The sequence below is a fragment of the Neodiprion pinetum genome, chromosome 4, assembly GCF_021155775.2.
Source record: "Neodiprion pinetum isolate iyNeoPine1 chromosome 4, iyNeoPine1.2, whole genome shotgun sequence".
Classification (NCBI taxonomy): domain Eukaryota; kingdom Metazoa; phylum Arthropoda; class Insecta; order Hymenoptera; family Diprionidae; genus Neodiprion; species Neodiprion pinetum.
Window position 1 is genome coordinate 20,208,765 of NC_060235.2, and position 12,775 is coordinate 20,221,539.

Consider the following 12,775-nt stretch of genomic DNA (forward strand, 5'->3'; position numbering starts at 1 on the left):
TTGATGTCGGATCTTAGATCGAGGGAACCGTTTCACAATTGGCACGACGCAAAAATCGCTAATCTCGTAGCATCTTAACGCACAGGCAGCAACAGTTCTCGACGTAAGTTCGTCGCCGTCTCCGCGTGCGGCTGGAACGGAGTTATATGGTTACTTTTACAGACGTCAGAAGTGCGAGTTACGAGTCAAGGCCACTTTCGAGGCAGTTACCCACTGGCACGTTCACTCCATCCTCTGGGCGTCCATGATATCGGCGCTCGTTATACGAGCGAGCAGGTTTCCTGGTGCATCGGTTACGTGAGCCAGTCGGCGATTCTGCAGAGTATTGGAACCAGCCTTCGCAAATTGCCGCTGCAATTTTCATCAGAACTCCCTAATGAATGATAAAGTCGTAATTAAGCGAACGGCTAGACGCAGAGGCGAGGGAAGAAGTCACCCACTCTTCACCTTCATCATCATCATCACCATCATCACCATCATCATCATCATTATCATCGTCGTCGTACTCTTCTTCTTCGACTTCTTCTTCTTCTTCTTCCTCTTCTCCATCTTCGGCACGTGGGAGGTCTTTTTCAGGGCAGTGCAAAGTGCAAGGTGTCCCGAGGGGCTCTGCGCGGCGGCAGAACCAAGATATCAAGAAACGGTGTAATTTGTGAGTGCGCAGCACACCGGTTTAAGTGGAAACGCAAATTATCCCCCCACGCTCCCCGAGAAGACGAGTATAACGCTGACTGCACCGGCAGAGATGCAACGATCCCTGAGGTCTGGACTTCGGCCTGACTTCGACCGACTGACGCGGTCACATTACTCACGTGGACAGTAAGTAGACCGTAAGCACACGTTACTCTTCTAATCATATCCTTGTCCAGTCTTATCTCAAGACTACCATCTATCCCCGGTCATCACCACTGTCATATACGGATACTCAGAGACGTCTATGTGCGTAGTCACATCAGACTCCCGATTCGAAGACAACGAATCATTACGACATACTCTTGGGCAAAAATGAATAGACACCTGCTTCGGCGTTTCACCGAGTGGGCATTCTATACGGAGAAGAAAAAAAAATGTAACATTTTTCGAAAGATATGGAATATAAGTTTTCAATATTTTTCTTTCACCGAAAAATTACCATTTGACGAAACAACGGAACAGGGGTCTTTGTATCACTAGCCAAAATATTTGTCGAAAAAAGTTGGTTGGAATGGGTTTCCCTTTTGGTGACCTCCTCTTCAGAGCCCTTTTGAAGACCATTCAGCACAGCTACTGCGCCTTTTTGCATGTCAGGAACTCAAATTCATGACTTTCCATTTTTGAGGTAATAGTTGGTCTATATCTTGTATATCTATATCATTCTTAGCTTATAAACTATGCCTACTTATTGTTATAATGACGGCGAAGCGTTCTCAATTACAAGGTCTGGTTCGTCTTTTAATCGTTCTGTCTTCTATTCTCTCACTCCAGTGTATATAATACCAATAAATTCTTTCAAAAGCATATATAACACCAGAACTAGTGTGCTCACCTGTGCCAAGCAATAATATTCACAGGGGAAAAATTTATCGGTACAAAATTGTTCGCTTACAGTGAATGGCGAGCCGGGCTCCTGGCGATATTTTTTTCCCCGCCTTATGTATGCTTTAATTTTATTTTTACTTTTTCTCATTCTTTTTTATTCCTCTCCTGCCTCTGGTTCATTGCAGAAGGGTCTGTTGGATCTTGCCGGTGCAGGACTGGTCCGCGATCTACGGTAACCGCATTCCTTCGTCCTTTTTTTCGTGCCTCTTTCCATCCTTCCTTCCCTCTCTCTCTCTCTCTCTCGCTTTATCCTTTTTTTTCGTTGTTGTTTTTACTCTTACTTTTTCCTTTTCATCCAGCGACCCGCCTCGAGCCCTTTCTTTTTATCCAACAGGGCTTCGCCGGCGTGTTTTCACGTTTTTTATCTTGATTTTTTAAATTGTATTCGGTCCTTCTTTTTGAGTGTATTCTTATTCACAACGCAGCGGTGGATCCACACATATTTTTATTCCAACCTAACCTGTAGCCTCTGCTTCAACTTTGCCAGATATACCTGTATGCATCATGCACCTGCAGCTAATGTACAGTTTCCTAGATGGTTTACAAGCAATTAGATGGATGTGCCGCAGTCCTCGAGGAAGATGCAGCCTTTGGATTCTTTATTACGACAGCTGTAGTGGACAACAGTTGTACACATACATATTATTATAGGTACCGGTACCTACAGAAAAATAGTTGCAGGAAGAGAGAAGAATGAAACAAAAGAAGAAATAACAGCATCGGGATTCACATGATTGTCCAGACCGTTATAATTTTTTTAGGATACAAATACAGAATAATCTGAAACGCAGACGAGTGAGGAAGAACGATTGGCTAAGAATTTCTTATTATTTTTTCCACATTCTTCTACAATTGATTCATCGAAAACTCCATATTTCGTATCCGATTCGGACAAGCAAGAGTTCATTTTACTTATAAATGAAGTTTTCATAAATTCACTCAGCTAGACTTTAAGTAACAGTAACGTATTTCTTGCTAAAGCTAAAGTCTGTTATCTATAAATTATAAGGATTGTACATGTTGGATTTTTTTCTAACAATTGATAAACTAAGAACAAAATCTGTTTCGGACGATTTTTAGGGAATTAATTCCTGAATAAAATCATCTATTACTCTTTAAAAACCGAAGATCTGTATGGATTCCGCGGTAAAAAACCTATCAACGAGGGTGATTTCTCTGACGTCATCAATAACGAAGTGTCAACAGTTAAAATCCAACGTTTAAAATTATTTTCACGAATCACACGAATTTTTTCGCTGCGACGTATACAACGTTCATCAGCAGGAGTCATATTTTCACAATTCTAATCTTCTTGTTTTGATAAATTCTTCGCCTAACTGTACATCCAAAACATCCTCAAATGTCGTTCGACAAATTGCGATTACGTATTGTACAATTATTAATATCAGTCCCGGATCCTCCAGCAACACTGTAATAATTCACTATTGGAAATCGACATCGTTGATTTTTCCTGTCGCGTGTGCATCAAATCAGAATCGAAATGCATTATGCAGCAAGTATAATATACGGTATGTAAGTTGTTAACCGTTGCATAATGGCGACAACAAACTCGGTGAGCGCCTGGATCCCGATTGTGGATGACGAGGATGGCTATCGGTCAGTGCCATTGCTCACAATGTGTGTAAGCCTGGTCGCAGGTACTATTATGCCTCAGGTAGGCACGGGCATATCGTTTCGTGCTGCTCCTTCTTTCATCCCGCAGGCGGCGACCGGTTCGCCGGCGTCGTTCCGAGCCAAAACTCATTGACCAACAAGCCGCGGGCTGTTTTCTCCGTTCTCCACCAAATTTGGCCTACGGTGACCTCGGCGAGCCTTATTCAGGAGAATAACACCGACAGGCAGTGCTCTCACGATTTTAATGCCGCGATCGTTGATGTCTGTAATAACCGAGATGCCTGCCTCGCGAAAGCCTACATAAGCGGCTCGATCGAACGATCGGTACAGGACGTTGTGATTGTTGCAAATTTCCTCCTAGATCTAGTTTTCGTTCAACTATTTTTTAGTTCTTTAACATGACTGAAAACTATTGTAGTTATGGGTAGAAAATGTATATGTATTTAGTTGCTGTGACCAGAAAATTATCTACTACGTTCTACTAATCTCTTCCGTTGTGGTCATTCGCGTGACATTTTGTTTCAAATGTTGCGATAATTTGATGCTGATGAAACGATAAATTCATGCTGTAACTTTATTTAACTAATAAAATTCACTTAAGTAGACAGACAAGCTTGACGCTGCCATTCAATAGTTATTAATATTACCAAAGTTTCTTGTCATACTATCTGCAGTGGTATTTAAACCGTTATTGAAACTGTACCATTCTTTAGTCACCAAAACAAACGAAATTTTTTCCAGAGATTCCAAAATGTAAACACTTACAGACATTCTTACAAATTTGTGTCTCGAAGAGGAAGAACACTTTCTATATTCACACAAACGAAATTTTTCTCAGTGTGATTTTATTTCTTCCTTAGTTATTTATTTCTTTTCTCTTTCTTTTGTGATCGTTTTATAAACGATGAATTGATCGTTTGTTCAACTCAAGAATTGCTCACATGCTTTTGCATTACCGAAACCAATTTCAGATGGTATCTGCATTATAACCTTGAAATGTTATTTCATGGCCATTATATGCCACGTGCCGGTAACTACTGTTCTTGCCTCGCGTGATGACGTGCCCCTCGATTATTTATACTGTCGCAAGGTTTTTCGTAATGAAACTCGTGCTTTTGTGATACCAAAAACTCTATTTTCGGTACAATTTTAGTAAATTAGATAAATACCGGAATAACAAAATTTCGTATAACTTGATGAAGCGGTTTCTCCTTGTACTCTCGTAAGCCGATCCACCTTCTTTATTTCTACCCACACATTCCGTGGAATTAGGTATGTAAAATTATTTAATCAAATTGTAGAATCAAGGATCAAAAAGTGAAACTGAAGGTGATCGAGTTAACCCATGTAGTTAAAGACTTGAAAATAACTGAAGTGTTATGAGTTTGTCTTTTGTATTTTTTTTTTTTTTTTTTTTTTTTTAAGTACAAAAAATCGTTTTATTTTTATACAATACAATATCTGCAAGAATTCCCTGTGAAATGGAATTTTCAAGGGTATGTGTTCGATACAAGCATAGCTGCATCGATTTCATTCAAATGAAGAGCCTGGTGATAAAAATTGATGTCAAACAATTTGCGGACAGTTCATTTACGAGAAAAATCAGCGAAATAACTTCGAAACTATTGTCGCGTTTCAATATGCATACTCATTAACCAAAGTGTCGAAAAATCCGATCAATCCGTAATTTACAGGGACCCAAATTAATCGTAGGAATTTGTTCAATTCGAGGAACACGTTGTCGCCTGATATTGGAGTGGGTTAAGATTTCGTTTGACCGTGTCACTTAAAACTTGTCGGCAACTATTAACGCGCCTGGCGTCGGCGTCGGTTATACGGTTCAGTTCGGCTCTGTGCCGTTCAGTGTGTATAACTCATTCCGGGACCGAGGAGAGAATTATGATCCATCTAAAGTACAGTTAACTCAATTCTAGGCCAGAGAGTTAAAACTGTAGACGAACAGCCCACGAGCCGGCAGTTTAACATTACCGCGGCAAGTTCCTCTCAAGAGTCCTTATTCCCTTCACAAGACGTTCGTGACGCGCGGTGCGGCAAAGAGATGATGCGACGAACGCTTCGTGGTCGTCAAAATGAGCGATCGCCGCCGTCGTTAGCATTACTATTTCGAAAATTAAACGTTAAGTTTTAAACGATAAGTTAACAATTCAGGTTATTTTCAAGCGATTGTTAAGGTCAAAGTGAATAAAGGGATTTCAGAGTTCTTGGTTTGAATCGATTCGGTTCTTCCTAACCTGGTGCTGCGGAGATTTTGGGAAAAATTGATCGCGTTCCCGAGTTATATGCAAAAACGTGAATTCTTCTTGCCAGACCATAAGATGGAAACTGACGTGAGAAACTTGGTTCAATGATCATAAGTTTCATTCAAAATCTTACTAATCAGACTCAAGGTAAAATCGTCTGACTCACATCTCAGTTGTGTTTTTTTTTTTTATCTAAAAACAAACATCCTTTTGTCCAAACTTCTTATTTCCGGGAAATAACGGGAATATTGAAAAGTTTTACGAGTATTCTTTTTAGGCCAAACCGTTTTCCCCGCAACTGGATTTGAAGGTGAAACTATTAATAGGTGGACCAAAATTTCGACTTCTAGGCGAAGTTTTCAACGCAGATAGGGGCGATTTGCGACGGTGTGTATTTTGCATGGAAAACGTCGAGCGGCTCAAATCATCTCGAAGTAGCCTCAACCCGTTGAACAATCGGTGCCAGTGTACGCGAGTGGTGTGCTCAAGAGTCGGCTTTCATCTCCAATTAACCTCGTCTTAACAGTCTGGCTAATTGACTGTTTTCGCCGTCTCTTCCTATGCTCGTTATCGTCTAGATGTTTATTGTTTGCATTGAAATGCCGACCGAGGTCTTCTCACACGCCTTTGTCAATGCGTCCTCCGTCTATCCTTCGTAACGAATTTCCGAAGCCACTTTCCGACTCCTGCACCCATACTTGAACACGAGACGAATATTACACTCGTTCAAAATGTTCCTCCTCGATGATCGATTCCCGTCACGAACCGCATCTTTCGATATTATACATTACACGACGTATTCGTCTTAATGCGGTACACAAAAGTGTACCGCAAGACGATTAGAAATTATCGTTCGATCATTCGAGCTGCAAGTCACGTGCGGATCGGGCAGCCTAAAGGGCATGGCTATGTATTTCAAACTGACATGAATTGTTGCGCTGGATTCGGTTCGAATAACGATTGTCGAGACTCATTTTCTCCGTTGCTGTAAACCGAGAGAAATTTCTACTCGCGGTTAACATTGTTCAGTCCTCATAAACCATTTTCATCTTTTACCAGTGCCCGGAAAATATTGTTTTCGATATAACGTAAAAATCAGTTTTCTTGCTGTAAGCAGAAGTTCTAATATCTGTTACTTATCCGTCTTGATTATCATCTTTTCAAAATGTAGCAAACTAAAAAAACGGATCACACGTTGCAACAGCCAAAAAATTCAGTCAACAACTATAGACCACGCTGATTAGTTGATTGTATAACACTTTCCGGTAAATCAAACAATTTTTGAACTATTGTTGTAACGATAATAGTCTCCTTAGAATTTTCTAGTAACTATAACATAAATGAACTGTATTATCGGTATATTACACCTGATCAGAAACTTTCACGGCTTCAAAATTTTTTATGTGATATTCTTCAGACACCGTAATCACACAAATCAAGCTGCAAAGAAAAAATGGAATTCAGTTGCCGATCTTATCGAGTTCAATTCGAAATCGGATATCGTCGTGTAAATTAATCAAAGGAAGTCTCGTTACGAGGCGATAATTCACACCACTGCCAGTCCCTCGATCCCTACGACCCGACGACGTCTGACCGCACGACCGCAATCTTTAGTAAAATTTCTCTTTGATTGACAGAATCTGAGGTAGGTAGGTAGGTACAGCGGATTGACTGCCCGGTACGATATCCGTACTACGATCGGTACTTTCGACGATAGATCCAGGATGTCTTTTTTTTTTTAACAGTCGAGCACGTAAGTAGCCAAACGATGTGCAGACTTGTTTAGATTTTATAATTATTGCCAGATTTTCAGTAATGGCGAAAAGCTTGGTCTATACGCGGAATAAAAATGCCCCTCGTGAATGTTGAAAACTATTTTTGCACAATGTTTCTTTTTTCTTTTTGCCAAATTCTCTGGATAATACGGACTTTTGAAAGTCTTGAAGAAATAAAAAAAATTCATTGGGTTTTAAATTTAACTTTAAAGACAGTCTCACACAGTTACTTGTATGATTTTTTTATTAAAAATTATTTTTCTAGTGTATAAATTTTGATCAGTGATGACGAATGACAAGTTTTTAAATACTACTCATAAATTTGTTAGAGATATTTTGTTCGATATCTCCCTGTTTTGAGAATTGGAGTTTTTCGCATGCGTGTGTATATTGTTATAAAAATTGTTTAAAATTAATTGTTATCGGTAAATCACCGTACGCGTGGAATTACTTCGCGTTTGATATCACTGGACTGCATCTTGTAGTCGATATTTCTGGATAACGGACAATTTAACGATCTCGGCAAACTCGATTGCGAGTTTCATTAACCAGAATCGATGACCTGGTTTGATGTTTGCTTTGCGACTTTGAGCGCAGACGCATTAAAGATAAAACTCGATGGTTAATCGATGACGAAATGGCGCGACGAGTTTTTCTCGTCCGTCCGAAGGGTAAAGCCAGAAATAATTAATATGGCACACTGACGTGTGCAAAAATAATTCGAAGGGTGATTCCTGCACTTCTGTTGTGTTTTCATCTTCAAGGTTCTACGGGAAAAGGGTTCGACGGATTTTGTGGCTTTGCTTCACCGTGCCAGCCACACAGTCGATGAACTATAGTTAGAGTACAGAGTGGGTATGACCAAGTATGCGTGGGCAGACGTGGCTCCACATGGATGCTGGGTCCTGTTTGCCCACACCTTGTATTATTATCCCTGAATGTAAGGCCGCGCGACGTCGCTGTCTGGCTAACATTAAAGCCTGAAATATCTCCGATTGTACGATATTACGGAGGAAAAGAGGTGGAAAAAAGAGACATTTTTTCAAACAAGAAAGTGTAAATATTTTTATCAATGAAATTCACAGCTGAAAAGCTGAAAAGCTTCAAAACTTCGCCGACAAGTTATGTTTGAATGTTTGAAGAATTCAATAAATTTAAAATATAATCAAATATTAGTAAATTGAAGGAATGGAAAGACGTAAATAGTAGCAAGACGATCTGACTTCAGTACAAGAAGTATTGAAAACGTATGCCAACAAAATTTCAATTATTCTCTTGGAGATTACTCAAAAATGGGTCGAGAAACAAAAATTGAATACCCACATCACTGAGAATCTTTGAAAGTTCAAGTTTTTATATAAGTATCATTCACATCGAAAGAAATTTCTAGTGTTGTCATATAAATACCTAGATAACTCAAAGATTTCTCGTCCCAGACTTTCAAAAGTGTAGCAGCAATAAATTTAGAAGATTGAGACAGGGCTTAAGATCTTGTCTTAATGATAAATGCTTCTTACGATTTACGATTAATTTTCGAGTTTTTCGGTGAAAACTTATTACCCATAAAAAATTTCCACCGGTCACCCGCGGTCAGAGTTCGTAAACTTTTGGGTAGAATTTATCTAAAGTACAGGCGATGATCCCGAGTCCTAATTGCAGCAGTGAGACACAAAAGTTCGGAGCAAACGCAGCGTTAAAAGCCTCTCAGGATTCTTTCAACCAAACTCTCAGAGTCGCGGAAAACTCATTACCGGAACAACGCCGTACATACAAACTCAACAAACCCGTGCTAATTCCTCTTTCTCGCACCTCTTCATAGCCCCGAGACTTCATTACGTTGCAGACGCGAATTAACCATGAAAGAAATAATCAATCTCGCGATCTGATAAGAATTCCGATCTATCGATCTTCAACCAGTATTTGCATCTCATTTTGTTGTCGAGTAAAAATTGTTTTGTTTGATCTGTTAAGATTTCTCGGTACGCTCAAGTTCAACTTTTTACTTACGTCTCCTGATTTTTGAAGCGCAGATCCGTTCTTCAATCCCGACTCACAAATTTGTTTTCAACGTAATTACGAACTCTGTGATTACTTACAAAGGAATAAAGCGACAACGTGACCTCTCATTGCTAAAACTAACGAACACAGATTTTTCTAACATTCCGACATTACGTATCTTCAGAAGTGAAGCTAAACTATTTTCTCAGCTGCAATTTAAGCCTGATTTATATCGAATGATAGTTTTTGATAAAAATTAAGGGCACGTTCAGGAACTTAATTTAAAAAAGTTACAGATAAAATTTCATGTGACTGCGATAAAAATTGGGCCAGAAATAGTTCATCGCGAAAAATCTGCCAATCAGAATAGATTTCCTGTAAAATAAATCAGGCCAAATTTTACCAAACTTGAAATGTATCGAAATTGTGGCGCAGGTGTATAAAAAAAAATTGTATCTGAAAGAGCACAAGGGCGACTCGGCAAGAGAATTCTCTGATTCATTCACTTCTCTTCCCAGGAATAAAACTGGGCACGTATTATATGCACATATGCATATACGCGGTGGGGGGTAAATACAACGAATGGTGGGTTATGTCATTAATGCGCGTGAACGGCGGCGATAGAAATCGTCGTCACTATGCTCGGGGCTGATTGTGAGACTGACCCCTTTCGCAGCCGTGGATAGACATACACACCAGTAAAACCTTTATGCTGCAGACGAAACCCGAGCCAACTTGACGGTCGCCGCCTTCCTCGTATGGACTATAAGCCGCACGCGAGAGAAACGGAATATCCGATAATTAATCACTTGGTACACGTAAAGTGTAAACGAGCCCGCCCCAAGTATCCCGCTTATAGTCCTGCAAGCGTCTGATGTAACTTGTTCGTAGGCAACCAGGACTGAGGCTCTATGGCTGTTCGTCCCACTTGCTCCTTACGATAGTCTCATTAGGAATTGAGAAAAAAAACAACAGCGAATAATCTCTTCAACCTTCATTTAAGACCGAACCAGACTTTGGTTATGCATTCAGACAAATTTCATTCGGTATGGCTACGAGGAAAGTTTAGTAAAACTGGTAGCGTTGAAATAACTAATGATTAAAATATTGCTGGAAGTATGAAAAGGAAGGTGGTACAAGTATCTGGTCCGTCTGATTATAATTTACGGAAGATGAGAACTGAGAGAAATTTTGTTAATATTGATCGAAGAATGGGCTGATGCAAAAAGTTATTACATATTGCGATCATTACCTAATTGCATTTTTCACGATAACCGAAGTGTATAGTTCTGGGTAACAAATAAAAACTAGTTATATAGCTGTAGCAGAAAATCTAGTCTTTGTTACTGTTCTTTTTATATAACTATTTGACTGTAAAAATGTATGTAACTAAACTACCAGATTTAATGTTACAAAGACGAGAAAATGTATTATTGACAACAATAATGAAACTAAATTGTAGTTGCTTGAACCACATTTTCTTGCAATTCCAACGATATTTAAGCCTTTACTATAATGATATCCATTTAACTATAATTTTCTAGTACTCGTAACAAATGAAATTTTTCCCAGTGTAAATTCCAACGAACACCAATAACCAGCTTCGTATTCTTTAGTTGTTTTGCAAAATTTCCTTCCTGGAACAAGACTGCCGGAGGATTCGCCAATTAGCCGGACTCTTCGCCGGCTTGTTTCCCTGGAAATCGGGTGTAGAACCTGCAGTCTGAAACAGGCAGGTATACGAGACGGAGAAAGAAGCCGGTCGGCGTCTGCACCGAGTGCCCCTTGACATTCGATCCCTTTCTTATAGGTATAAGGTTTCTACGATCTCCTGTTACTCTTGACCCGCCAGAATTTCATGCTACAAAAATCGCTCTTCTCTGCATCGCGCATCGCTGCATTATCGCAACGTGATTATATCAGAGCTAAACTTTCCTGATCACTGATTCATTTTTCGCGAGTCGAGTGATTAATCATTCCTTTGTTCGTTCACATAATATACAGAAAAGGGAGGACAATATTTTAGGCAATGAAAACATTTTTTTGCTAGTTCGTATTCTCGATCTTCCAAATTGAGTCAATTCTTTCCTTTTCTCTTGTATGGATCTAAATTGTTCGTGAAAAAGTAATTAGATGATATTTTTTCTTTATCGAATTTCAGGGGAATGACAACTTATACGATGGATTGAATTTACCAAAATTACGACGTCACTCGTCCTGATAATTAGCAAAAACACTGAAATTCAATTGCCTGTAACATTCGCAAATGTTTCTTTTAACGAAAAAGATAAACTACGCCACTATTATTTCAAGTTACTGTACCAAATGTACTTATCAGTACTCACAATGAAAATTTAGGATAAAGTCTCTAATTCTCGTGTGGTTCGGCTCTGGCCTGCCGCGTGTTTAGCTGCATAGAAGCGAGAAAGATTAAAGCAGCTGACCTCTCGCGTTCGTTCAGCGTTGTGGAAATTAACCTATGTACACAAACGTGCCGTTTATACACAACCTACAAGGCGAGTAATCGTAAGACGCGGTCGTGAGACTGCCACGAATTACACGAATTATTTCATCAATTACAACGCAGCCTCCTGGAAGTCCTCCTGCAAGTAAACGCTCTCGCATTCCTGCGGTAAACGGCGCTATACTCCAAAGGTTGTAATAATATGTCTGTTTGCCGCTACTGCAGCAAGAGTATAAATTCGGCTCGAGATAAAATCCAGACTCCCAAAGCTACCCATGGCCTTGTCAAACACGCTCTTGAAACTGCGGGACCTCCACCATTCCACCATCCATCCCCAAAAAGGAACGAGGGGGACTCTGGCTTTTGCCTTCCGCGTTCCCCGTGTTTACGGAAAATACCACGGAACTGACGGAGAACAGGATCAGGACCAATTTCTTGGAGTTTTTTACCCGGAAAGTTTCATACTGTATTGAAAAATGAGAGGACTTAGCTGGGAAATAATACAAAGGTAGCCAACGTTTTTTTTGTTCTACTGTCTTTAAGGGAGTAGACGACTGAAAAAGAGGACAAATTTTGGGAATTTATGTCTTGACAACCAATTATTCAATTCAATTGGGGCTCGTTTTATCCGATGCTATGAAGATCAAGCTCCATTTGTATTTTCTTTTATTGCTGGGGATATTTCGAGAACCGTTCAACTGATTTACTTGAAATTTGTAGTTAGTATTATTGGATAGGTGATCCTCTTCGCCACGATCACGTTTTTCGTAAACTATCATATTTATTTTGTTGAATAAAATCGACTATCGACTTCAAACGTTTGACATTTCATTGAGAAACCATCCAAGAATACTAAATCCATATTTTAAGTAAATCAGTTGGTTCGTTTTTCTGATATTATGCAAGAAACCGCAAAACATGGCATCGTGCAAAACGATTGACGTTATTGTCAGCAACGATGCTCTCTATTAATTAATTCGATAGAAAATAATATGAATACCAAGCTCGGACTACACATTTTTCGATAAAATAAAATCCCATCGAATGAAATGACTTTTTGTTAA

General features: G+C 39.5%; 1 protein-coding gene across 2 annotated transcripts in view; it reads right to left on the minus strand.

Moving 5' to 3' along the window:
• Positions 1-12,775, minus strand: part of gukh (GUK-holder) — a 55,025-nt gene that overhangs the window by 20,961 nt on the left and 21,289 nt on the right. The window lies entirely within an intron of this gene.